The following is a 27777-nucleotide window of genomic DNA, read 5'->3' on the forward strand; positions in this document are numbered from 1 at the left end:
GAAAGCAGGGGCAGAGGTAGTCTTGGCACATCGGCTGGCAGCTCCCAAGAGGGGTTCTGTGATCCAAGCCGTCACAGTGGGGCAATAGTCCTTTACTCGAGGGATGAGGCCTGTGTCTTGGGAGGTAAAAGTGAAGAGCTCTGTCCCCAGTGCCTCATGTGAGCACTTAGCTAACCATCGTGGTGCTGGTCCAGGTATGGCCAGAGAGCCTGGCAGTGTCACTTTGACCTGTACGTTTGCATACGGATCTCTGCACGCGGGTAAAGAAGAACAAGGTGCCTGAGAAATACGCTACTTGGCTTTGAGCTGGGGGAGCTGGGAAACTTCAAGGTGGATCCAAGAGTTAACACAGAGCGCTTGCTACACTCTATGGTGAGCTCTCGATAGAGCGACTATGCAAGGCTGCGCCTGGCTCCTGCTGCAGTCTGAGACATACACGAGTGACAGCAAACACCAGCTCCATAGCAAGAGGCAAAGCGGGCTTTGACAAACACTCACTAGAAAATAATAAAGTGGCAAAATAATTCTGCATCGGACACACTTACCAGAGCATAAAGAGTCTGAAAAGGAGACAACATCTTGTGTCATCGATCTTCCTTAAATACCCAAGCTGTGACAAAGTGGAAAGCAAAATTATGATGAATGATCGGACACATTTAGTCTGTACCTGTGCTCTTTAACTAGGCCTGGTGAAATGGGTGCTAATGAAAAGCAGAACACCTACCAAAAAGAGGAGATTTCATTGAAAACAAGTCTTTATTACAAATTGGCACTTCGTTTTCATAAAGTGCATAATGAAGGTGCATATTGTGACATAAATTAAAACAGGCAACTGATGGGTCAGCACTGCAAAACATTCCACAAAGACAAATCACCAGTGAGCCCTCGACAATGGCTGTATCTCATTTACAATTTTTCGAGTACATTTTCAGAGTGTGAGGGAACACGGCTAGGTTTTGTTCATAAACGGCATGCCATCATTTATTTTACTGCCTCATTTGAATATGATGAATACTGTAGTCCTTTATTTGTTCACAACAACCAAATAATTGTAGATCCGTGGGTTTCTCGGCAATTAATCACATTTTTTTCCTCCAACATCCACTATAAACATGACATTGAACAATAAAGTACATTAACCTCTGCTTTGCTCAGAAACTTTGCTTATTTAAACCCTGCCAGGTTCTTGGTTCCCATTCGGCTTCAAGTTCCTTCCACACAGGGCAACCAGCCATTCCTGTCACTGGACAACCTGGGCTAGTCTCTTGTCAGCCTCTTCTGCCCAGCTGGGACGTTTCCTGCACTTGGAAGTTCTGAGTGGCCTTTGTCTGTTTCTAGAACCCTGCTACAGTGAGCTGCAGGGTCACCTCTGAAAAGAGCCTGCCAGGCAGGTGCTGCCCGGGACAAAGGGGCAAGGCAGTGTAGAAAAAGCTGCTTTCCCAAAAAAGCTTCTTGTGTCTCGGAGGCTTTCCCACCCTGCCCCTCGTGGGACCCCAAGCCCAGCAATCCTATTGGTGCCAGCGCCATGATCTTCACTGCTCTGCACTGCAAGATCTTGTCATCCCATCCCATATGACTTGGCTGCTACCTTGCTGCAAGAAACACACAGCTGGAGCTAAGAGAAGATCTTACTCACGCTACAGAAATTCATGCCAACTCCTCAGTTCAAAGTGGGGATCAGCGGATGGAGGGGCTCCCCTTTTCCACCCAAACTGCTACCCCCTTTTCAGGTACCTCCATCCCCTGCTGCTCCAGAGATGCATCCCCAGTGCCACTGCTCCCACTCTGGGGACCTCAGCAAGGCGAGAGCTCTGCCTTGCCTTGGATCCTCAGGAGATGAATACTGCCATGTCCTCCCTAAAGGTCCTCCCCCAGCAGCCCCCTGGGCCTGAGTGAGTGAAGTGATTCCTACACAGCATCGGCTACAGCTTTGGCCTATCTAGTTTTAATGTCCCAAGCAATGGAGTTGCCCCACGCCCTGGCAGTGGCCCAGCCTGACCGAATGTCTCGCTGTCATGGAGCCTGTTAGCCTCCCTTTACTTTTCTCAGTTTCATCCCTTTGCTCCCAGTGGTCCCCTTTATACCACCCTCTCCCTCTGCCGCCAGGACCCCTGCAGCATTGCCCCCTTCGTGCTGGCGTGGCTGAGACCGACATGCAGCTCTTCCAGGCTCTCCTCAGAACTCTCTCTCCATCCCACTCCATTTGTTGCTGGTCTCCGAGTCCCCGAGTCTGGGGAGTGTGGAGCCCAGCACCGAATGCGGGATGCCCGAGTTTGCCTCCCCAGGTCGAGTTGTGAGGGTCTATTACTTCCCCGCTTTGTAACGTCCATTTCCAGGACAAAAATCACCTCAGGTTCTTTTGCAGCTATTGCATTGTAAACTCGTGTCTAGTGTGCGGTTTCCAGCCCCCAGCTCTGTCAGCACGGCTGCTCTCTGGGTCTGTCTCCTACTGAATAGCTGCACCTGAGTATTCTCCCTCCAACACGTGACCTGCATGGACCCAGGAGAATCACCTGGACCCAGGTCCTCAGCAGCCTCGGTGGAGGGAGGTTGGCAGACAGCAGGAGTGGTGGCCCCAAGGCTGCAGGAGGGAGCCCAGCGGCAGGAATGCTACAGCTCCCCACCTGCCCCAGGGCAAGTCCTGCAGAATGGAACAGGAAATGACAACATTTGTGTAGGGTTTCCTGTCCCACTCTATAGAGACTGTACATGCTGTCTCTGCAATATCATGGGTTAGATCCTCCGCAGCCCCCACTGAGGCTGGTGGGGGGCAGGAAGGAACTGATTGCAGCTCCCTATCCCAGGGCCAGCGCTCGGCCAGTCTCAGCCCTGCTGAACATCACAGCCTCACAGCCTCTCCCCCTCTTTGGGCACCGGTTGTTACTATCTCCCCTTGGATTACGCCATGCGTGTTTCATTCTATGCCACACCGGCGGAAAGCCACGCTAGTATGAACACACACACGGAGAGAGAGCCAACTCCCTGGAGAGATTTACCAGCCACCTGATGTTTTCTGAATGGCATCCAATAAATTATCTACACTCACAGCTTATACATCCTGCAATAACTGACAATGAGCTGATGCCACTTAATTCCAAAATGACGGAGCTTCTGCCTCCTTCTGGTGGTGGGGACGTGGCTGGCCTGAGGAAAGTCAACCTTCCAATGCCCCCTGGAGCTGGCATTCAGAGGTGGGAAGGGAATCCCCCTGCACTGCCCTAGCCAGGATGCTGACTCCATGGGCCAGGGGCCCTGTGGTCACCATGGCCAGATGTCACCATGATGGCAGGTTCCAACAGGGGCTTAGATCCAGCCTAGTTCTCTGGAGCTCCGCTCGCTGCAGCCTGCCTTGCGCTAAGGCTATCGTGTGTTAGTGTAAGGCCAAGTGTAGGGAGTCCATGTTTTCAATCTGACCTAAGAAACTCACTTCCTGGAGTGGCGGTGGGGTGGCGAGGAGTGGTCAAGTGGAACCCGTGCTCAGCCCCCAGCCGCCAGGGAGCTAGCAGTGACCTCTCTATCTTTTATAAACCCATGCTTGGATTTCAATTAGGGCCTAATTACCAACTTGCCATTGCTGCAAATGGCTGCAAGTCGCTGAGCGTCTCTCTGGGCTTCGGCTGGTCCCTGGCGGCTGCCCCCCAGACAGCAATGAGAGCGTGCCAGTCCCCAAGCGGGAGGCAGGTGGAACGCAGGCTGCCTGGGAACCTGGCAGAGCTGCGCTCAAAGGCACCAAACTGGGAACATATTTTTCTTCTGTGTTGCTGGGTTTTTTTAGCATTTTGAAAAATCCTGTTGGTGTTTTTTTTATCCCCCGCAGGGGATACAGACTGTCTGGAAAAAAAATGTGAGTGCAGTCACTGTTAAGCCATGAAAAGCAGTGGCTGGACTGTTATCTAACACTGTTGTAAGGTTACTATTTATCTAGAGCAACTGAAGTTGGCACTCACATCTGGCGCCTGGTACTTAGTGCAATTATTTATGATTTCCACCAAGATTTAAAAGCTCATCGCCGGCCTTGTAATGCAGTAACTGATTGCACTGCTAATGTAATTAAGAAAAGATTATGATGTCCACGTGGCACACCAGATGGTGGCATTCATAGCAATCGGCACGCACAACTGGCAGACAACCGCACAAGGGCAGCAAGGCACAGGCAGCTGGAGCGCTTCATTTTCTACCATCCACTTGGAAAGGAGAAAAGGTTTCACACCACCTATCATGGGGGGAAGAACAAGTCATCACTAGTGAGTTATGGCTTCCTCCTTACATTGTCGTATTAGCCCACACCCCCACGCTCACACCAAACACACCCCCACTCCATAACACACCCACCCAGACATACAACCAAACACACCTACACTCCATAACACACCCACCCAGACATACAACCAAACACACCTACACTCCATAACACACCCACCCAGACGTACAACCAAACACACCTACACTCCATAACACACCCACCCAGACGTACAACCAAACACACCTACACTCCATAACACACCCACCCAGACGTACAACCAAACACACCTACACTCCATAACACACCCACCCAGACGTACAACCAAACACACCTACACTCCATAACACACCCACCCAGACGTACAACCAAACACACCTACACTCCATAACACACCCACCCAGACGTACAACCAAACACACCTACACTCCATAACACACCCACCCAGACGTACAACCAAACACACCTACACTCCATAACACACCCACCCAGACGTACAACCAAACACACCTACACTCCATAACACACCCACCCAGACGTACAACCAAACACACCTACACTCCATAACACACCCACCCAGACGTACAACCAAGTATACAACCCCATTCGCACGTGCCACTAAAGATACCCCCTAAATACAGACACACCCTATTTGCTGCACACTCCCCAAACACAAGCACATACACACCCTAAAAAACATGCTGTACATGTGTGCACATACGCATGCATATAACCCTAAACACTCCTACATTTGCACACATACTCCCTCCAAGCACTGGAGTTGAGCGAGCTGTCCGTTAGGAATCATTCCCAATTTGCATGTAGCCCCACGTTTGGTCAGTGCCCCATTTGCAACCCACTCGGGGTTTCTGATTGGTAAGGTGGGTGACTAATGCCCAGATGGGGGCTGTTTGCAAACTGCTCAGGGTCGTTGTTTGCTATTCATGATTTATTGTGTGTGGTTGGCCACCTGCGTCCCAAGGTTCTGTATCTGCTCCCTGGGCGGACGAAGGAAGCTGTTTGGACAGGAGAATGATGAGTAGCGAAATGTGAATTGTCCCTGAGGAATGCAATGGGGGCGCTGGGCTTCTTCACGTCCATGCTTCTTGTCTCCAAACCCACCCTCCTCCTCTGAACAGCACTGCCTGGCTGATTCCCCACAGTCTCCTGCAGCACTACCCACGGCTTCCCTGCGGCATGCCTCTCCCTGTACATGTGCACTCAGGCTTCTGCTTTGTAGAGCAATATGAATAAGAGCAGGCGTGCAGGAGGTTCCATGTATAACTCCAGAGATGTCCTGGGGCCACCTTCTCCCCTGCAGCAGACCATCAGGTCCCTTTGGCTCCAATGCTATCAGCTTGTAGCCTGCGAGAGGAGAACGGGCCCTGGGCTTTGCAAAGGGAGGGTGCTAGCTCCCTTTTGCAAAAGAGTCACATTGCACTTGCGAGCCTCTGGGCACACAGGACCTCAGAGGTCGTGGCCTTCTGACTCCATCTTTTTCCTTCGCCATGGGAACAACAGAACACTGCCTTCCCGTCCCTCCCTGCCCCGTTTGTTGTGGCAGGACGGCCATGATGAAGCAGGAGGAAGAAGTTGCAGCAGCAGCAGTTTCTGGCAAAGTTCATTCAAGCTTGTGGCTGTTTCAACGAGCACCCGGCCTCAGCAGCCTTCTGCGGGCAGAGGTCAGGGTCCTCCAACAGGCCTCTTCGGCATGACACCCTGTGTGCAGAGCACAAGGCCGGGGCTCCAGAGCAAGGACACTAGCCTGCATCTTCAGGGCTCTTGGCCCGTCATTTTGGCCATTGTGACCCTGGGACGTTGGATGCTTTGGTGGCCACAGTGGCACAGGAGTGACGCATGGAGCCTCTGTTTGAGATATCGCCCCGTAGCAGTCTGGAGCTGGAATAGCCCGTGTGCTGCGACTCTGGGGCCCTGCCAGACAGGGGCCCTGGGACGGGCTGATGGGATAGATGTCCCAGATCAGTAGTGATGGGCCATATCAACTTCCCGTCATTTCTGTGGGAGCAGGACTGCTTGGCAAGGGCCTCTCCAGTCTAGCTCCACTGTCTGCTGCTGGCTGGGACTCGGCCATAAACCCGCCCCCCTCTGGCCCTTTTCCCTGGTGGGGGGGGCATGACTTCTCAGTACCTGCAGCGTTTGCATGTCAGGAACACAATGCCCAAGTCTGTGTCTGCCCCTCGCGTTCCTGGTCAAAGCTAGCAACCATCAGCCTGAAACTGTGAGTCTTAATAATCCAGACCCCATCCCTAGTGCAGATGCAATCACTCCTGCTCTCTTTAGCTCTTGGAATTTGCTAACTATCTCCTCTTCTGCACTAGTCTGCATATACTCTACAGATGTGCTAAAACTGGAGACGTTCTGTAGCTGTTGCTCTGCCATCCCTTAATTGCCTGGAGTTGATAGGTAACTGCTACCGAATTCTCCTTTCCAACGATTGCTGGAGTTTGTTTCGTTTTGCAGTTTCTGCTGTCTTCTTTCGTAAGTGTTCTTGCCAGAGGCACCGTGGTGTAGGAAGTGCTAACATTTCCCTTCGGAAGCCTTGGGCAGATTTCTGAAGCGGAATGAACCCTCGAGGAGGGGTGGGGGTGGGGGTGCGCGCCGCACTGGAGCATGGGAGAAGCGCGTTGAGTCACTGCCGCAGATCACCTCTCTCAGGAGGCCTGGAACACACCGGCTGTTTTCCCATGGAAGAAGCGGCCTTTCCCTTTCAGTGTTAACTCTTCTGTTTGTGGGTCTGAGCCTGGACTCAGCATTACTAACAAACAGCCGGTGGCCCCTACAGAGCCTCCTATCACTTGCCACACAATACATCAGGCAGCCCCACAGGATCCCAGGCAATGGCCCCACTTCAGGAAACGGAGGCACAAGGAGGTTAACTGACCTCCCGTGGCCGAGCCAGGGACAGAACCCAGATCTCCTGACTCACAGCCCTCCCAGAGTTCAGAGCCAGCCTTTTGATTTGGGCCCATCTCTGATTTATACCAACAGCTGTCACAGACCATACTTCCCCCTCCCTCACCCATTGATGTGATAAGTAACTCAGGCTCTGTCTCTGGCCTAGCCAGTGTCTCTTGCCTACCACAGTGGGGACCGGATTCCTAAGCAGGTGACCTCCCTCTGGTGCCTGTCGTCTCCTTCCACCCTTGGGGTTCCTCTGACGATGGTGCTGTCTGCTGCCGGTACCAAGGGGCCAGCTCCAAACGGGTCTCCGGGGTTGCTCTGACAGGATAGCTCCCTAGACACATTGAGGTGGCTTTAATCTTCTATGACTCATTATTAATTTTGTTTTCATGTTCCAGCAACAAACCCTACATAGCCAAAATTGTCACAGTGCTTCCAAGTAGCCATTCATGAATTCGGCATTGCACTGGCAGAGGACTAAGTGCAGACAGACCTTTATCAGCATCAGCCAGGATTCAAGTATGGGGGTCTCGCATTTCTTGAGACGAGCTCTTACCCTATAAAGGGCTGCTGGCACAGGAAGTGACACTAAAACGGGTGCGGTACTCATAGACCACTGGAGTTCTGGTGCAAGCTGGAAGGGCCTTCCACTAGGTCTTGTTTCTCCTGCTCTCTGAGGGCCTCAATGAAAAGAGGTTAGAGCATTAAGGTGGCATCACAGTATGGAAGCTGCAGGTTTTCGTGGCTGTCATAGGGCGAGTATCGTTGGAGTGGTTTCTCTTGGTGCCTGATGTGCAGAATGTTGGTGGGAACTGTAGCAAGCAGTCAGATATCACCAAAACTGTCACAGACCAAATTCTAATTCCAGCACCGTCTGTGTCGATCCAGAGTAAAACCATTGTTCTTAGTGGAATTGCTTCAGATTTATACTGCTGCAACAGACCTGACTTTAGTGATGTGTTTCCAGGGGCTGAGGCTTTCATCATAAGGACTCAGTGAACAGCAAAGGGGAACCAGAAGGTGGTAGCTAGATCAGACAGATTGAGAGTTGCTCATCCAGTTAGTTGGCAGGGAGCAGATTATGGGATTCAGTGAAAGCCATGGTCACATCAGAGTCGGTGATTCCTGGGGAAGGATGGGACTCATGTTCCTGACGTACTTGCTTCTCCTGATATCTTTCAGAGTGAAGGAGGTGCCCGAGGATTGCATGAAAATTGACAGTTCTTTTAGTTCTTTCAGTAACCAGGGGCTGACTTGTCTCACTCCATGATCTCTTTGGAAGCTTGGATGTTCTGGAGAGCAGATCCTGCTGTCCCTGCATGAGGTAGCCCCTGACTGCCGAGTTCCCCACATATGTATCTTCTGCTCCTAAACAGATCTGTGGTTTTATTGCTATAGGAAGAAAGCTCTGCCTTGTCCTTCAGGAACCTTGCATTTGCCAGGGACCTTTCCAAAGGTGAATGCAACCAGGCACCGTTCCAGGCACATACGGGCAGGTCACCCAGGAGCCTCTCCCCTGGGACTCTGCTCCAGGATGTTGATGTCTGTGTGATGGTTTCATGCACTATTCAGGATTAATGCTTATTTACTTGTACAGCTTATTTACTTGTATATAACGCTGCAGCCTGGGTCTGTTTCTGGATTAGTATGAATCTAATCTGTATTACCATCGTGCATAGGAGCTCTAGGCCTGGTCTGCACTGCACAGTTATGGTGGCATAGCTCTGTCGGTAGGAGTGACAAAATCGCACACCTCAGCCAACAGAGCTAGGCCAGCAACCCCCCAGTGCAGACAGAGCTGCGCCAGGCGTAGCTAACGTCATTCGGGGAGGTGGTGGTACTGTGCGGGCAGAAACACTCCCTCTGTCGGCATACGCTGCGTCGGCACTGGGGGGCCAGGCCCACATTGGCTCTGAAGTGTAGACACATGGCCCAAGACCCCTTTGTGCCAGGCACTGTACAAACACAGAGATGAGTCCTTGTCAAGTGGATGGGAGCTGAGCGCGGGGTAGGCCCGTGTTAAGGTTCAGTCTGTCGGGACAGATACAAGTATTTGCACTTCAGAGCAGTAACGTGTGCAAGCTGCCTGGGTAACCTGAAGACAGTTCCGCCCTGTGTGTCCTTCTCCTGCTATTGCGTGTGGATTGAATAAAGTGGCTGTGACTAATACCCGCTCTGTGGTGGAGCTGACACTGGTAAATACGCAGGGCTGTGACCTCGCTGACGATTCCATGCTGCCTGTATTTACGAGATGAATATTTCAGCAAATTTGACATTTCGGAGGCTCCTGTCTTTCAGGTTTAGTGACGCTGAGTATCTAGGTCAGAAGGGCTGCAGGTTCACCAGCAGCATCCTGTCAATAATTTAATGCTCCAAGTGCTGAACAGCATTAGACGCATGCACTCAGGCACTGCAGAGTTGGGTGGCTCATTGAGCTGACACAGTTCTGAGGCAACAGAAAACCAGGTTTTGATCTCTTGCTGGCAGCCTCTGCCTGAAAAGCACAAAGCAGGCGGCATCCCTGCAGCTGTGATTCTGCTAATGTCACCGTAGCATGAATGCTGTTGGGCTGTCACTCTGAAAATGAAGAAAAGAAATACATGGGAACAGGATAAGGCATTTCTCTCTTATTTGCTGCCCAAGTGCCTTTTGCATCCTAAAGTGGATCTCACAGCTTGGCAGCAATGCCAGGGCATCTAGTCAAGTTGTGCGATTTACCATTTAAAGGGGCCACTGCTTACATTTCTTATCAACTCCTCTGGAAAGGGCATATTCATGCACTAGACCATAACAGTGCAGGGGCACCATTAATGCTCACAATGGACCAAACTTCACTCTCCCACACACTATCTAAGTACACACTTCCCTCCACAGGAGCGGTCAGCTTGGTGAAGTAAATCACATGCAGGTAAATCATTGTCTCAGCATCCATCGAGCTGGTGTCAGGGGTAGGACTTAGACTGTCTGAACGTACCCGGAATCGGAAAATGTGAATCTGGCTTTGAACTTTGTGGCTAATGACCATACCTACTCTTAGATAAAAACTACCTCAAGATGAAGCTCAGGTGAGTGCACATAGCAGCAGCATGAGGCTGGAGACATCACAGGGATGTTACTGTTATCCCCAAAAGAAGTGTTCCAAACAAACAAGATCACGTCTGGAAACGCCTGGCTAATGCACCCAGCTCCACCCCACAATTACGCCATGCAATAACTATACAGTTATGATTAATGTATAACCGAGGTTGTAGACCCATTTTAGATTAAACTGATTTTTAAAGACACATTTAGATTTTTTTCATCCTTCCCCCACCTCATCATGACATCATGACACTACCAGGTGAAGTTCACGTTTTCTTAACATAGTTTTTATCTGGAAATGTCCTTTTTTAAAATACAAAAAAGCCCCCATGGTTTCAGTCCCATGGAGAACACGCTTGAGCGATAGCAGCCATTTTGAAAGCAGTCAGTTCTTCATGGAATTCTCGGTTTGATAACATTATTTGTCAGCCCTGACGAAGGAGAAATGTTCAGATATGAAAAAAACTACAAACATTGCCTTTGATCCTAGAAGAATTCTTCAAATGTACCCAGTGCATGAGATGTCAGAGCGTTTAAACTACATTATCCTGGTACTAAGATTACTTGGGACAAAAAAATCGCCAGAGAGCCAATGCTAAATTTCTTACATGACCCTCTTTAAAATGACTTTTAACTCATAAACTAATTAACCAATTCTCCTATAAATTCTCAGAAATGTCACTCTGTATTCAGAGTAAGTGTTGTGAATTTGGGGAGGACGTTTCATACAAAACGAAGCTGTTGAATCTCTGCTTTGAGTGCAAAACTTAACTCAGCTTTAATTGTGGCACCACAACTGCTGCTTCTGTAATAACCTCCAAACTGGAATCCAGATTTTCCAGACCCTCCTGGCCTCACCTTTGCCTTGAGCAATTTCCCCTGAAGTCTCTTGTGTGCTCGCTCTGAAGTCTGCCATTCTCTGAGATCTCAGCACCAGGACTGGCAATTTGCCCAAGGCTCAGAACACCCGCTGTCCTGGCACCAGCCTTGTTACAATGACGATTTAGCATAGGCTTTGGGACCCTTTTCATTGCTGAGCTTTGCTCCACAAGCCAAACTGTTTGAAAGGAGAAGCTGAACAGAAGACTGTTCCACTTAGAGAAGTCTGTTCCCACCTCCGCCCCCGGCTCCAGGTACAGAACTGGTCAGAAAACTGAACATTTAGCCAACATTTTTTTCTGCTGCTTTGTTGCTGAAGTTTCACCAAATGCTTCCCCTGAAATTTGGAACTGTGGAGGTTTTTGGCTTACTTGAGTTTAACCTCAGGGCCCTGACGCCATGACATGTGTGTGATGAAAGGAATCTCCTCTTCCAGACCTGCACTGGCCCCTCCCTTCGAGGCCTGTAACCCCGAGCACCCCAGTTTTATGCTTTTTCTCCCCAAAAGAAAAAACCCTAGAGTGACAGTTCTTTCTCTGTCACCAGTGATGACACTTCCGGAGGGAACAGCAGTGTCAGCACGGCAGCAAGACCATCTAAACAAAATCAACAACCCCCATCCCCTAGCTCAGCTCACCCCCTGCTATCACTGCCTTTGCCTCCACTGACTGGAGAGGGTGAAACTCACCCCTGTGTAGAGGGAGCCTGACCCAATGCCGACTGAGATCAGTGGAAAGACGTCAATTTACTTTAAGGGCTTTGGATCAGACCCAGGGCTAGCAACAGACCTATATGCTAGTTAGTCGCATTTTGGTCCTCAGGGGAATGGCACATAGCCCTTCTGCTGGCCCCTACCAGGGGTGTATTTCACCCAAAGACAGAGAGAGGATCCCGTGGTCGAAAAGAGAAAGGGCAACACACAAGCAGGTGCTGTTCTCATGTCTAATTATAATCATAAACCCAGCGACTAACGGGGTGGGTGGGCAGGGAGACATTCTGCTGTTGGCTCTGTAAAAGAAAAAAGGAGGGATTCAATGAGCAGACCCTTTCTTGTTAAAATAGGGGTAAGCTTGATAGGCCTCTGGTGAAATGCTTGTGCTCTTATAAAATATTTACATAAAAAACAAACCACTTTCCATACAAAAGCTGCAGTTGGGCTAGGCATCCTCACAGCTAGAAAGGGGCTATAAGTGCGTTTTCCTCTTGAATGTCAGCTCATTACTGCATTGTTGAGGTGTACTCTAAACACTGAAAGGAAGATGTGCTTTTGCAATGTGTCGAACCTCTGTTTGGTTAGCAGAGCAGGTGATTTCAGCAGCAGGAGAATGGTCCTGCCTCACTGTGCTGCTCTGCCAGGGTATCCTTTGAGGGATGCTCTTGATTGCATTTATGGAACAAAGAAGTTAAAACTCGGAGCACTGAACTCAAAGCCGGAAAGCAAATGAAATGGAATGTCAGATTATGTGCTCAAAGAATGGTTTCTCTTTCGTGAGGCTGGATGATCTGTAAGTTCTCCCATCACAAGAAACCCACTTTCTTGTACTTCCCTGGACGGAGAAATTGTTCCAAGAGAACTGGCTGCTACATTTCATTATGGTTTTATCTCCTTTCTTGTAAGGATTGGTGAGTGTGTTTTCCTGAAAGAACTGTGTGTCTGTCGGGTTCTAAGGGTTGGTAATGCTGGAAGGGCATGAAAGCACGTGCTGAGTGTGCAGCTGCTCTCGCTTGTTAGCCGTTGCACTCTAGATGTTCATAGTATCCGTTATATTTCTATTACAGTAGAGGCCAGAAGCCCAGCTCAGAATCAGGTCCCTGTTATTCTAAGCACTCATAAACACAGGAGCATCTCACTCCCAGTGCTGGCCCACCATCAAAGACATTTGGATTCCAATTTTCTGATCTCCCAGAGCTATTTTAGATTGTCCAGTTATTACCGACTCTGGCATCCTTATCTGCACTGAGTCCTGTCCGAAGACTGACAAGCTCACTGGGGTGCTAATGGGCACAAGCTGCGGCTTCTAATGCTGCCAGCTGGCCTGGGAATTAGAGCCGTGTGGGCGATGGATTTCTTAAAGGAGGGGCCTTCTGTGTGACCTAGCATTACGGTGCATGTGTGCAGGGATGACGAGAAGGGGGAGGAAGCCGGTACAAATTACCGGGGCCTGGCGGTCCTGAAGGGGGGCCGGGGCCCGGCTTCCCCTCCTCTCGTCAGCCCTGTTTAGCTGGTCCGCCCATGCTGGGGGGCTCGAAAAAATTTTTCACCAGGGTCCAAACCCGGTCTCGGCAGCCCTGCATGTGGGCGTTGCAGCCGGGAGGCGGAGGCAAGGATTTGGAGCTGGAACTTGGGGCATAAAGTCTCTGGCGTGCTGTTTTAAACAAGCTGTTGAGGATTTTATTAGCACGAAGGAGCATGCAAGGTGCTGACTGGGGGTCTGGGGGGGGCAGGGAAGGGTGTGCTCCAAGATCGTCCAGTCCACCAGCATCACGGGATTAACTGAATCAATCGAGGATTTTACAGCAGGTTTATCCTTGGATACCTTGGAAAATCTTCTCCCCTGGATCCTCCTTCCTACAGGGCCCCTGGGCCATAGGGCCGCATCTGAGCCCATTCCCTTTAAAATTATTTGTCTTGGTCCCTTTCCTACTGTCCATCCTACCTGTCTCACAGCTGTTCCTAGTTACTGGCTTCCTGTCAGGGTGCTCCGCTGGTTGGTATCCCTGGATGTGAACTCTCTGGTGTTTCACTTTGCTAAACTGCATTTACTGCAGAGACACCTGTGCCAGACAAAGGTATTTGTGTCTATGGCTCTGTTCATGATGCTGATGTGGCTAGTGCCTGTGTGGACTTTCACAGACGCAAAGGGAGAGCTAGTAAAACCCGCCAAGCAGTCAGAAATGTGCAGCATTAGTCCAGCTGACGCTGACGCATTCACTGTGGAATATCAAACAAACACAGGTCTCCCTGGAGCAGGGAGAGACCCGGGCCTGGCAGTGTCCAGCAGAGAGCAGTGTGCGGCAGGAAGGTGGCTGTGTGTGCTTTAGGATCTGGCCCAGCCCTGTTCTCAGAGCGATGAAACTGCCTTGGAGACTTGCTCTTCCAGCTGGAGATGAAGCAGAGCAGCACAGATGACTGAGTTGTTCATCCCACTGGTTCTGGGTGTGAGAAGGCCTTGCACACGGGGCTGTATTTGGCTAGCAGCCACGTGCAGATGACGACACATGTATGTCTCGGTTGCTGGAGCCTGGGTGAACGGAATTGGGGAGTTACTAGTTGCAGAGGAGGCTGCATGTTGCACCTCACTGCGGTGCTGCTGCCAGAGGGAGGCGGCCAGTCCAGCCTCTAATCGATTACTAATGGGGCCATTAGCGATGAGTAACTGCTGCAGCAAGTCGCTAATATTTAAAAGGAGAAACCAATTTATGCTCAGATAAATGTATTACGGCCTTTCGCTAAATGAGAGGACTTGTGCAGGCATTTATTTGTACCCAGCTACAGCTTGTTATCATTTCAGCTCATTTATAAATCAAGCTCTAGTGAGATCTTCCAGGGGAGATAACCGTGAAGTGTCGGTCTCCCCTAAAACAGGATCAGACCAGATGACTCTGCAGAGTGTGTGATGGAATGAGGGGAGTGCAGCCGGCTGGACTTGTCTATCGTGAACCAGGCGAGGGGCCCTTGGAAACCATGAACCCCCAGAGTGGAAATGCCTGTGCGTGGTAGTGACTATGGGAGCCTGGAGGACATGCCTCATTTCCGCTGCAGGGATCAGTTTCAGTATGTTAGCACCAGTTCCTCTGTGCCAGGCCACCATCCTTCCTGTCTACAGTGGAAACCATGGGGCCAGGTTAGAATCCCACAGTGTCTTGCATGGGGCCAGATTTATCAGAGCAGCCAAGGGAAAGAGTCCCCGATTTGTGAACTCTAATTCCTATCTGTCGACATCCCAGAGCAAACTCAGGCAGCGTGGGACTCGCTGTGGGGCTGTGAATCTTAGCAGTCAGCAGACGCTTTGGGGAGGACGCTATGGTCCTGCTCACTTGACCTGAGTTGCATAGAACCTAGAACAAAGCAGCTCACCCGTTCTCCCTGGTGCAGTGAGCACTGTCGGCTGGACTGAAGGCCCAAGTTACTGCTGGTCACTATCAGGGGAGCAGCAAGGAGAAAGAATCCACCATGGAGGCTTCCTAGTGGATTTCCCTGGAAAGTCTCGCCTGGCACAGAGAATTTCTCCTTATTTCAAGAAAACGACTGACAAGATCCACTATGGCAGCAGAGCCAGGCAAAGAGCTTATAACACATGACAGAGCTGAGGAATTTCATCCAGGACTGTCCATGAGCAGAACACAGTTCTCCCCAGCGTAGTCATCAGTCACAAGCAAAGGTTTCCTTCAGACTGGGGCTTGTGATCTGAAATCTGAAAAGCTGTCCATGCTGCTGTGATTGGTCATCTAAATCACATGGCATCGTTTCTGTTCCCTGACTGGATGAGTATAACACTGATAATCTAGTCCTAATGTGGATGCCTGCAGAAAGAGGAAGGATGGTCTGGTGCTTAAGGCCCTGAACTAGGACACAGGAGATCTGGGTCCACTTCCATGCTGGCAAAACTACTGCTGATTCCATGTGTGACCCTGGGCAAGTCACCTCTCTCTGGGCCCCAGCTGCCCAGCCGCACAATGGGAATGATAAAACTTCCTTTGGCTGGCTGGTCTATTTAGGCTGAAGTTCTCGGGGACAGGAATTGCATCTTACTGTGTAAGTACCGCACCAAACGCAATGGTTAGAGCCACTATGTGCTACCACAAATTGCAATTAATAAATAGAGAGACCAGGTGGGTGAGGCAATATTTTTTATTGGACCAGCTTCAGCTTGTGAAAGAGAGCAGCTTTCGAGGTACACAGAGCTCTTCTTCAGGTCTGGGAAAGGTACTCCGAGTGTAACCGCTAAATACCGGGTGGGACAGATTGTTTAATATAAGCATATACTGTAAGATACCATACAAGGTGAAGTGGCCTGTGTGACGGGGTGTACCACCCTACACTGGACCAGGAGGGGTTAACCCCATATTCTGGTCTGAGGAAGCCACGCCCCCTGGCCCTGATGAGCATGCTCCAACTGGAGCACCAGTATAAAAGGGAGCAGGACAGCTCAGTCTGGGCTGATTGCCGAGGAGGGAGGATGTGTGTTGCAGGGTCCATCATTGGAGCTGCTGAAGCTCCTGACTGTGGAAGCTCGAGGTGCCAAGACCCAGGTAGATACCCAGGCTCCTGTGGACACCCGAGGGAGGTCGGAGTCACCGGGAGCCACCTACGCCGTGGAGACACCCAGATCACAGCTTCGAGAGATCTGGTAGGAAGTAGCCCATGGAGGACTAGCCATTGTTCTGAGTGACATCAGCATGTTTTGATCGGATCTCCACTAACAGGGCCCTGGCTGGGATCAGGTGGAGCAGGGAGGATCTGGGTCTCTCCACCCAGCTGCCACCAACCCCTGAGTGGTGGTCCATCCCTGTCTGGCCACTAAACCACATAGCCCTGAGGGAGAGGGCAGCCATATTGACTCCGGCAGCTGGGGCACACAGCTCTGAGGCTAAGGCCAGTTATTTGAACTGAGCAACAGGGCTATAATGCCTCACCCCCTGGCCCCAAAGGGTTATGGGATGTACCAGCCCTGTGACAGCCTGTTAAAACTTCTGCTGTCATAGGACAAAAAAATGGGGATTGATGGGTTACATATTGTTGTAATAAGCCATAAATCCAGTGTCTTTATTAAGATCATAATTGTTAGTGTCTAGCAAAGTTATGAATTTAAATGGAGGCTCATCTTTTAAAGGAGTTGTGCAGTTTCCTTTGAGGCTGAGAACTGAGAGGTCAGATATAGAGTGATCACTCTGTGAAAAGTGTTCACCCACAGGTGATATAGGGGTTTTGTCTTTTATAATTTTCCTGTGTGAGTTCATTCAAGAGCACAGAGCTAGTCTGGGTTCACCCACATAGTTTTTATTGAGGCATTTAGTGCATTGGATGAGATATATCACATGTTGTGATAGGCATGTGTAAGACCCCTGGACCTAGAAAGGGATGATCATCATTGTAGCAGTGGAGCTCTGTCTGCAGGTTTTGCATCTGTTGTTCTGGCAGGGTCTGATGCTGCTTTGAGTTGGTGAGTCCTGGTCTGTGGAGTGTTTGCTTCTGATGATGAGCTTGGAGAAGTTGTGGAGGTGTTTGAAGGTCATAAGAGTGAGTTCAGGAAAAAATTCTTTCAAGAAGGAGTCCCCATCGAATATGGGCTGTAGTTGTTTGATAATACCCCAGATGGATTCCAGTGTGGTGTAGTAGGTAACAACTAGGGGTGTGCAGTCAGAGCGGGGGTTATTTCTGTATTAAAACAGGTTCTCTCAGGGTATATGGGTAGCCTGTTCCATGATGTGATCTACTTCTCTGAGGGAGGGTCTTTGTTTGATGAACGCAGTTTTTAGTGTATTAAGGTGTGAATCCCTTTCTCCTCAGAGCATATTCTATGATGTGTGAGTGTCTGACTGTAGATAACAGAGATCTTTGTGTGTGTTTGGGGTGGTTCCTGAATCTATGAAAATAGGTGTGGGTTTCTTGTATATCGTTGTCTGTAGGATTTCATTGCTGAAGCTGATCATGGTGTCCAGGAAGTTGATGCCGGTACAGAAGTATTCTAGAGGGAGTTTGATGGACCGATGGTGATTGTTGAAGTTGTGGTGAAAATCCATGAGGGAATTTAGGTCAAAGATGAAAATATCACTGATGTATCTCAAGTATATCATTGGTTTTGTGATGCATTTGTCCCAAACTTCTTCCTTAATGTGGGCCAGGAAGAGATTGGCATAGTGGGGATCCATCCTAGAACCCAGGGCTTTTCCCATGGTTTGGACAAAGTGTTTGTTGTTGAATGTAAAATTGTTATGGGTGAGGATGAAATGGATAAACTTGGTGATGTGTTTGGGGTGGATATCAGTGTTGTTCATTGTCTTGAGACAGGCAGCTTGTCTTTTTAACAAGAGAAGATAGTCCAATAAAAAAATATTACCTCACCCACCTTGTCTATCTGCTATTCTGGGACCAACAGGGCTACAACAACACTGCAAATAGTTAATAAATAATAATACTTGCTATTGCAGTATTATTTATTATCAAACTCACTGTACAATAACAAAGCAAATGTAGGAACTTGGCTACCCTTGGAAACTTACCAGAATAGCTATAGAGCAGGAGCCTGCATCAAAAATAAATTCAGGAAATAGTGCCTTTTTTTGAGTTAGCTTAATCCACTTCCATTGCACTGAGCTGACCCAACCTACCAGCTGAATAAAGAAGTACCTAATGCAATGGCACAACTGGACTAGACCAGCGAGTCATTAGAAGACAAGTAAAGGACTCTTTCTCCCTGCCATGAGGATGGGCATGCTAACAGGAGTGATGGTGAGAGAGAAGAGGGCCCTAAACTCACGGTGGGAGGCTGCTGCCTCCAGAGCAGGGACAGTTCCGGGGATTGTTTGCTTTTGTGCTCAGACTGTTTCACTGCAGTAAGGAGGGATGGACATGGGCCCAGTCCTGCTCCCACTGGAGTCGTCGGGAGGTTTGCCATTGATTTCAATGGAAGGGGCTCAGAGCCTGAGGCTTACACCTTAGTCACCAAAGCACTTAGGCACATGCTTAGAGTTAAGCATGTTCTTTGCTGACTCATGGGATAAAGGGGAATCGTTTCTAGTAAGCATCATAAACTGTTTTGTTCTCAAGACTTCTGTGGCAGCTGCTGTAGGTGTCCCCAGGTTCACCTGGCACTGTGGGCAGGTACCACACACTGAGCACAGGAGGCAGAGAGACATGACAACTACTCTGGGTGATGCATCTAGTTCATGGGGCATCTTCCTTACCTGACAGGGCAGGAAACTGCACAAAAAATAAATCCAAGAAACAGACAAATTATTTCCGCGAATGGAACTATTCACTCTTTGCGCTCCATCCCTCGAGCCATCTCCCCACCCTGTCCCACACTTGCATGACAAACAAAATGTTATTGCTGCTTTTCTCTGCCTGGATTAGGTTCCGAGGCCAAAACATTTCTCTGTACACAATGCTGCATCTTGCAGGGATCCCCTAATGGTGGTGGCCTTTAGATTAGGCCATATGTCTCAAAGACCCTCTTTTAACATGTACCAGTCCTTGAGAAGGGACACCTCACTGCAAGCACAGCATTTGCAACTGTCAGGAGATATATGAACAGTTCATAAATGTGTTTTACAGACAGCTGTTAGCATGTGCTGAGCAATACTGATTCTGTCAGGGAAAACTAGTTACAGCCAGGCCACTGTGGTATTGTGATCCATAATACATAAAGATTATGATATAATGCTTCCATTTTTGTCCTTATGCTTTCCCCAGACCTAGTCTTCAGTTTGTTCACAGTTCAGTATATTCTGCTCTAAAAAAAAAAAAGTTAACATATTGCTCATAGTTGAAAGCAATTATCAGCTAGAATAAGGGCATGTTTACACACCTCTCACCTTATTTACTCCCATCCTCTGCTGCCTGGCGAAGGCCCTTCTGAGGCCTGACACATGACCTCTAACACCATTCCACACCGCTACAGAAAGTTCCATATTTTTAAGGTGAAATATGACAAGCCCAGTCTACTCCAGTTATATATTCTCCAGTAAATGGACAGGGTGAAAACTGTGTCAACTCAAATCACTATCATGACACTTAATCCTGATTTAATGTACCTCTTGCAGTAATCTTGCAAGTGTCTGGATCTCTTTAGAGCCAGCCTGACTTCACCCCCTCAGGGAGCCTTGTTAGCATTATTTTTTGTAACAAGGGGGGAAGCCTCCAAAAGAGGTCCCAAGGAGTATGAAGATTTCAGGGAAGCAATCACTGGGGCCCCGAGCGCACTGTTTGCAACTGTCAGGAAATTTATGAACAATTCATAAATGTGTTTTACAGACAGCTGTTAGGATGTGCTGAGCAGTATCTGTCAGGGAAAACTAGTTACAGGTTATAGCCAGGCCACTTAAATATTATGATCCATAATATATAAATAGTGGGCTGTGTGCTGCCACTCTGTCTTCGTGTTTTAAGTGAAGGCCTGTGCCTTGCAAACCCCCAAGTAGTGCAATAGCAGTGACACTCTGCACTTCTCTCATCCCAGCCAAGGATCTCACCGCACACTGGCTACAGCCCTGGCTACATGAGCCAGCCTACAGAGGCGCAGCTGCACCACTCTAAGCTCCCTAGTGGAGCCACTCTAAGCCCAGGGGAGAGAGCTCTCCCATCGATTTAATTAATCCACCTGCAATAAGTGTAGACATAGCCCAATTACCACATTAATGACACTTCATGGCTTCCCTCTGAGTAGATGTTGTCATACCTATGTTACCAATGGGGAAACTGAGGTTTGGGGTGTGGAAGAGATTTGCAGTTACAGTACTTGATGGCTGTGCTGAGAGTGAAACACCGGAGCCCAAGCTATCAGCCATGTATTCTAACCACTAGACCACACCGTAAGAAACAACATTAAAATGACTGAAACCCAGGATGCCAAGATGCCACTTGACTCTACCCATTGGCATCTGTCTTCCCATAAGGAATAATTGAGGGATATGTGTGTATATGTCATTAAAAGCAATGCCATTTTCACTGTTAGCAGTGCCTAAAGTCAGAGTTTGTGCAGCGGATGCAAAGGGACCATTTCATCTGTCTTTCAGAAGCACAATTGAAAGTAGAAACATATAAGGAAAACGGCAGCTTGAAAGGAGACATTCTTCTATGCAAAGCTAAATAATAGCAGGTTAAGCATGTGCTGAAGACAGTTTAAACACAGGACAGCACCTGAAGCAGTTCCCGCTTGAAACCAGACACTAATTTGATTTTTTTTTGTTTTTTGTTTTGGTACCAAACATAAAGTCAGACTTGGATTCAGCGTCTCATCACTCAAGTGAAATTGGCTTGGGAGGCAGATGAGTTCCTGCACACCAGAAAAGAGTAACGCAAACAGTGTCCTGGCATTACAACTCGGAGAGAATGCATTACTCCTTATTTCTTCTGTTACAGCTTGTTACAGTATTTCCCCCAAAACCTGGGATCATTTGTGAAGCTGAATCTCAGGATTTTCACCTGCTGTGGCCAGATGGGTGCTGCATCCCACTAGAAGTCACAGAGACTCAGTGTACCTGGAGCAGCTGTCGGCAAACTGCCCCTCCCACTGGCCAGTACGGTATCTACCGACCCTGGTATTTATCTAATGGGCCAGAGCTACAAATGACCTCATCCCGCGCAGTGGCAGCCTCAGTGTAGTGAGTCACGCATTGAGGTTCAGCACAGCTCTTATTTATAATAAATAGACTAATTGTATTTCATCCATTCTCGGCTGAAACTCTAGGAACCCGCAATTTTCATAGCTCTTGCTCTGGGGGCTCTCCCAGGTGTTTCCTGAGAACGAACAGACCAACGTTTCATTTTTAGAAACTGCCTGAAATGTAACCATGGAGGCTCATTGTCACCAGGGGTGTGTTTCCTGTCCTGGATGTTACTCCACCCTGCCAGCTATTTGGCCCCTTTGTGGAGCGGCTCCCCAGGCGGAGGCACACGCTGCATGTGCTATCAGAGCCATGCTACTGTGAACTCCTATTCTGCATGCAATGGCCTTTGGCACAGCCACGCTTCCTGCAAGGAACAGGAGTAACCTCCAAGGAGAGCCAGAGGCTGGGGCATGGAGCTGCCATGGCAAGGTCAGGGGAAGGACACATATACAGCCCACAGCCCTGGCCCTGCCCTGGGAGGACCAGGAGAACCTCTCTGGAGCTGTATGGGGACCTATGCCATGCACTCCACCTTCCTGTGGATTCTCAAGCACGTGCATTTGCGCACAGGGCAGCCACATGTCAAACACAACCACAGCACAGGGCCCCATGTCATCTGTAGCCACATCTGTGTGGATTCTCCATGCTCCCAACCCCCCATTTCCTACCCAGCAATGGCTACAAGACCAGTCTCCAGAGACTGACCTTCCTTCCTCCCTGTTCAGAGGGGTCTCACTAGCAGCACTGACCCCAGCTGTAAGGGCCCAGGTGTAACCTGTTCTTTCCTGCATGTCTCCTCAGGGAAACCCCGGTACCATGATTTTAACATAAACCTCTCCCTTTGCCCAGCAGGCGGCAGGCTGGATAGCCCCTACAGAGACAAGATCACCCTCCTCTTTGAGTGCGATCAAAGAGAGGATTCTGCTGGATTCATTGTCACAGGTTGAAACTGTTTATTTATTTTAGAATGTTTCACCCTTTGTCGGTAACCAAACCCTATTGTATTTGCACAGCATGTCTGTGGGTGGCCTGCCCTGGCTGCAGACTCCGATTGGCACAGCCTCGTCTCCTCAAAGAGCCATCCTGCGGGTCATTTTATTTGTCACCTGCCTTGTTCTGCCGTGCCCTGAGATGCTCACCTTGTCCTGAAGCACAGCTGCTGCCTTTGTATGTCTGGACATGTTTTACTAGTTCAAATGATGAAAATATCACACCCGATACTGCAGAATGTGCTGCACAGTCCAAGGGGTGGGAGCTGTAGGACCGGTGACTGGCATGCCCCTCTCTCATAAACAGCAGCCTGGATACACAGTTAGTACATTCATTGCTTTGGAGAATTCTTCTGAAAGTTTAAAATCTAGGTGCCCTTCAACTCAGGTGGAGAGGAAACCAGTCTCACTCAGCCACAAATCCCAGCATCACAGCCAAGAAGGAACAGAAATTCTCCAAGCCAACGTGTTTTTGTGAAAAATTCCCTGAAGATAAGACACTGGTAACCTACACACAAGTTTGATAAAATCCAGTTGATTGCAGCACTGGTGTGTTGCACAAATGTGGTTTGAGTAAAAAGAAATAAGTAAATGTACTTAGAAAAGGGATTATGTAAACTGTACAAAGGAAACTTAATACGTATGATATCTGCATACACTTATGCACATGAGTAACTTTACACACAAGTAGTCTCATTTTGTGCCTAAAATTACTCAGATGTGCAAGTGTTTGCAGAGTTAGGGCCAGGGACCATGCAGTATGAAAGGGCACTGTAGCGCCTTCTCCATAACCCTAGTAATCTACAACAGATTAAAGGTCTCCGGCCCTGCGGGTGTTCTTGGGCGCTCATTGTCACAACCGGCTCAGGGCTCCATATGCCACAGCAGAAACAGTTGCTTTTCTTGGATTTGCCATATTCTCTTCAGGCAATGGCTACACTACAGAGCTTACTGTTTCCGTGAGTATAATGCCAGAGGGCAAGGAACTAAGTTGTTCTTGTGTTCCACTACAGGCTCATGACCATCACCTAGTCCCCGTGGAAAAGTGTTATTGCAGGTCATGTAGAAACATGCACTCGAATCCATCTTGGAAGATTTTCTGGATACTAAGCAGCAATTAGACTCTTCCTTTGGAATCCGTTGATTTCACACTGCTAGGGTAGGGTCTTATTGAAACGCGGAGTTTTTTAATATTATTACACTAAAGACTTTCTCAGTATCAGCATCTCCTTCGGGAAGCATTAACACACTGTAATGTGTACCAACTTCTCCAGTTCAGGAAATCTTTCTGTATTTGTAATAGGGCATTTGGGGCATATATTATGTATGGAGCATATATTTCTCATTTCCACCAGGCATCATCTCTCTCTCTCTAAATTACTCTCCAAACCAAAAAATGCATTCTACTCCTCACCACTCAAAATAATCTTCTTTAATCTTTAGATACAGCAGCCAGTACCAGCCATCAGTGATGCACTCAGAGGAAACAAGAAAGGCATCGGTTGGACAAAGAGAATATAAGAACATAAGAATGGCCATATTGGGTCAGACCAAAGGTCCATTTAGCCCAGTATCCTGTCTTCCAACAGTGGATTTACTTAATGGCTGCTCTCATTTAAGTCACGTTTCTGGCACTTGTACAAAAGTATATAGTGAGCCTATTGTAGTAACAAAGTTGTTTGAGTCATAGACACTGGAAGAAAAGCTGCTACTAACATACTGAGTAAATATAGAGCCTAAGCCTTCACCACATCAAATACCAATAACAATTAGAAATGTATAAAACCAGTAAGATTTAAGAGTCTTGTTGAGAGGAGAGTGTGCTGTGGCTGAAATGCATACAAGGAAGATTGTTGCTGTATCTGTTTGGAATAATATCAGAGAAGAGAAGATGCAGTATTTGAAGAGAGAGAACTAGGGAAAGAACATAAGAACAGCCATACTGGGTCAGACCAAAGGTCCATCAAGCCCAGTATCCTGCCTTCTGACAGTGGCCAATGCCAGGTGCCCCAGAGGGAATGGACAGAACAGGTAATCATCAAGTGATCCATCCCGTCGCCCATTCCCAGCTTCTGGCAAACAGAGGCTAGGGACACCATCCCTGCCTATCCTGGATAATAGCCATTGATGGACCTATCTTCCATGAATTTATCTAGTTCTTTTTGGAACCCTGTTATAGTTTTGGCCTTCACAACTTCCTCTGGCAAAGAGTTCCACAGATTGACTGTGCATTGTGTGAAGAAATACTTCCTTTTGTTTGTTTTAAACCTGCTGCCTGTTAATTTAATTTGATGACCCCTAGTTCTTGTGTTATGAAAGGGAGTAAATAACACTTCCTTATTTACTTTCTCCACATCATGATTTTATAGACCTCTATTATATCCCCCCTTAGTCATCTCTTTTCCAAGCTGAAAAGTCCCAGTCTTATTAATCTCTCCTCATATGGCAGCTGTTCCGTACCCCTAATCATTTTTGTTGCAATTTTCTGTACCTTTTCCAATTCCAATATATTTTTTTTAAGATGGGGTGACCACATCTGCACACAGTATTCAAGATGTGGGTGTACCATGGATTTATATAGAAGCAATATGATACTTTCTGTCTTATTATCTATCCCTTTCTTAATGATTCCCAACATTCTGTTAGCTTTTTTGCCTGCCACTGCACATTGAGTGGATGTTTTCAGAGAACTATCCACAATGACTCCAAGATCTCTTTCTTCAGTGGTAACAGCTAATTTAGACCCCAGGATTTTATATGTATAGTTGGGATTATGTTTTCCAGTGTGCATTACTTTGTACCTATCAACATTGAATTCATCTGCCATTTTGTTTTCCAGTTTTGTGAGATCCCTTTATAGCTCTTCGCAGTCTGCCTAGGACTTAACTGTCTTGAGTAGTTTTGTATCTGCTAATTTTGTAACCTCACTGTTTACCCCTTTTTCCAGATCATTTATGAATATGCTGAGTAGAACTAATCCCAGTACAGCTCCTTGGGGGACACTGCTATTTACCTCTCTTCATTCTGAAAACTGACCATTTATTCCTACCCTTTGTTTCCTATTTTTTAACCAGTTACTGATCCATGAGAGGACCTTCCCCCTTATCCCATGCCAGCTTACATTGCTTAAGAGCCTTTGGTGAGGGACCTTGTCAAAGGCTTTCTGAAAATCTAGGTACACCATATCAACTGGATTACTCTTGTCCACATGCTTGTTGACCCCCACAAAGAATTCTAGGAGATTGGTGAGGCATGATCTCCCTTTACAAAAACCAGGTTGACTCTTACCCAACAAATCATGTTCATCTATGTGTCTGATAATTCTGTTCTTTTCTATAGTTTCAACCAGTTTGCCTGGTACTGAAGTCAGGCTTACTGGCCTGTAATTGCTGGGATCACCTCTGGAGCCTTTTTTAAAAATTGGTGTCACATTAGCTATCCTCCAGTCATCTGATACAGAAGCTGATTTAAATGATAGGTTGCAGACTACAGTTAGTAATTCTGCAATTTCACATTTGAGTTCCTTCAGAACTCTTTGGTGAATACCATCTGGTCCTGGTGACTTATTACTGGTTAGTTTATCAATTTGTTCCAAAACCTCCTCTAATGACACCTCAATCTGGGACAGTTCCTCAGATTTGTCACCTAAAAAGAATGGCTCAGGTGTGGGAATCTCCCTCACATCCTCAGCCATGAAGAACGATACAAAGGATTCCTTTAGCTTCTCTGCAATGGCCTTGTCGTCCTTGAGTGCTCCTTTTGCATCTCAATCGTCCAATAATCCCACTGGTTGTTTAGCATGCTTACTGCTTCTGATGTACTTAAAAAAAATTGCTAATACTTTTTGACTCTTAGGAAGGCCAAAAAAGAATTTGAAGAACAGCTAGCCAAAGTACATTTTTACACTTCACTTGCCAGAGTTTATGTCCCTTTCTATTTTCCTCAATAAGATTTAAGGTTCATTTTTTAAAGGATGCCTTTTTGACTCTCACTGTGTGTTTTACTTTGTAGTTTAGCCACGGTAGCACTTTTTTGGTTTTCTTACTATGTTTTTTAATTTGGGGGTATATATTTAAGTTGAGCCTCTATTATGGTGTCTTTAAAAAGTTTCCATGCAGCTTGCAAGGATTTCACTTTTGGTGCTGTACCTTTTAATTTCTGTTTAACTAACTTCCTCATTTTTGTGTAGTTCCCCTTTCTGAAATTAAATGCTACATGGTGGGCTGCTGTGGTGTTTCTGCCCCTTCCCCCCACAGGGCTGTTAAATTTCATTATATTATAGTCACTATTACCCAGAGGTTCCACTATAATCACCTCTTGGACCAGATCCTGTGCCTCATACAAAAATTTTTAAAAATACCTTATTACCATTGTTCAGTCACTGGTTAACAACTACAAAGGTAATAGCACTGGTAGCACAAAGGACTGGTCCCAATTCAACAGAGCTGAGCCGTGTGGTAATAAGAAGACCATGACCATTAGTTGCTCTTGTAGTATATTGTGTTTATACTGTTCACAGGAACATAACAATCACAATTGTCATTTCTATAGCAGCTTTCATCCAAGGATCTCAAATACTTTACAGGTTTCAGAGTAGCAGCCGTGTTAGTCTGTATCCGCAAAAAGAACAGGAGTACTTGTGGCACCTTAGAGACTAACAAATTTATTAGAGCATATATGCATCCGAAGAAGTGGGCTGTAGTCCACGAAAGCTTATGCTCTAATAAATTTGTTAGTCTCTAAGGTGCCACAAGTACTCCTGTTCTTCTTTTTGCAAATACTTTACACACACTAATGAATTAAACCTCACAGGACCTCTGCGAGGCAATATTATCATAGCTATGTTAAAGCTAGAGAACTGACTTAGACATGATTATACAGCAGTCACAGAAGTGGGAACAGAACCCAGGATCTCTCCTGAGCCCCAGCTCTCAGCAACTGACTATTGCACATTTGGAGCAGGTCAGCTGTTAACGTCAACAACCCTAAACTACATTTTGGGCCATCAGGAGCAGTGGATTGGCTGAGCTGTATGCCTATCTGTAACAGGAACCAATCAGATGCAATAGTGAGGCCACAGAAACCTATCAGCAAAAAGGAGAGGGTTATTTGGCTGCTCACAAGGCAGGTGAGAGAGAGAGAGAGGTCACAGGGCTGTAATGAAGAGGAGTAACTAAAAAGGATTTTAAAAAACGGAACTAGCTATCGAGTTGAGAAAAGATCAGAATACAAAGGGCCACCTGCCAGGGTGAGTTGGAGCAGACACATTATGAGCAAAATAAATCAGAGGGGGGAATCAGAATGATTTGATAATTAGCAATGTAATTAAGACTA

General features: G+C 47.7%; 1 protein-coding gene and 1 long non-coding RNA gene across 3 annotated transcripts in view; one reads left to right on the forward strand and one right to left on the reverse strand.

Annotated features, from left to right (window-relative positions):
• Positions 1–733: 733 nt before the first annotated feature.
• The window catches only part of LOC135976477 (uncharacterized), a 29443-nt gene continuing 2399 nt past the window's right edge, over positions 734–27777 (reverse strand). The window contains exon 2 of the long non-coding RNA XR_010593598.1: positions 734–9739. This is a non-coding gene — a long non-coding RNA (uncharacterized LOC135976477). The remainder of the gene's footprint in view (positions 9740–27777) is intronic.
• Positions 27551–27777, forward strand: part of MVB12B (multivesicular body subunit 12B) — a 104345-nt gene continuing 104118 nt past the window's right edge. The window contains exon 1 of one of the 2 annotated variants that reach the window (XM_065572224.1): positions 27551–27691. The gene's annotated coding sequence lies outside the window, so the exon portion shown is untranslated. The remainder of the gene's footprint in view (positions 27692–27777) is intronic. The other variant, XM_024109007.3, reaches the window with a different exon arrangement.

The sequence above is a fragment of the Chrysemys picta genome, chromosome 18 (assembly GCF_011386835.1).
Source record: "Chrysemys picta bellii isolate R12L10 chromosome 18, ASM1138683v2, whole genome shotgun sequence".
Taxonomy (NCBI): Eukaryota; Metazoa; Chordata; order Testudines; family Emydidae; genus Chrysemys; species Chrysemys picta.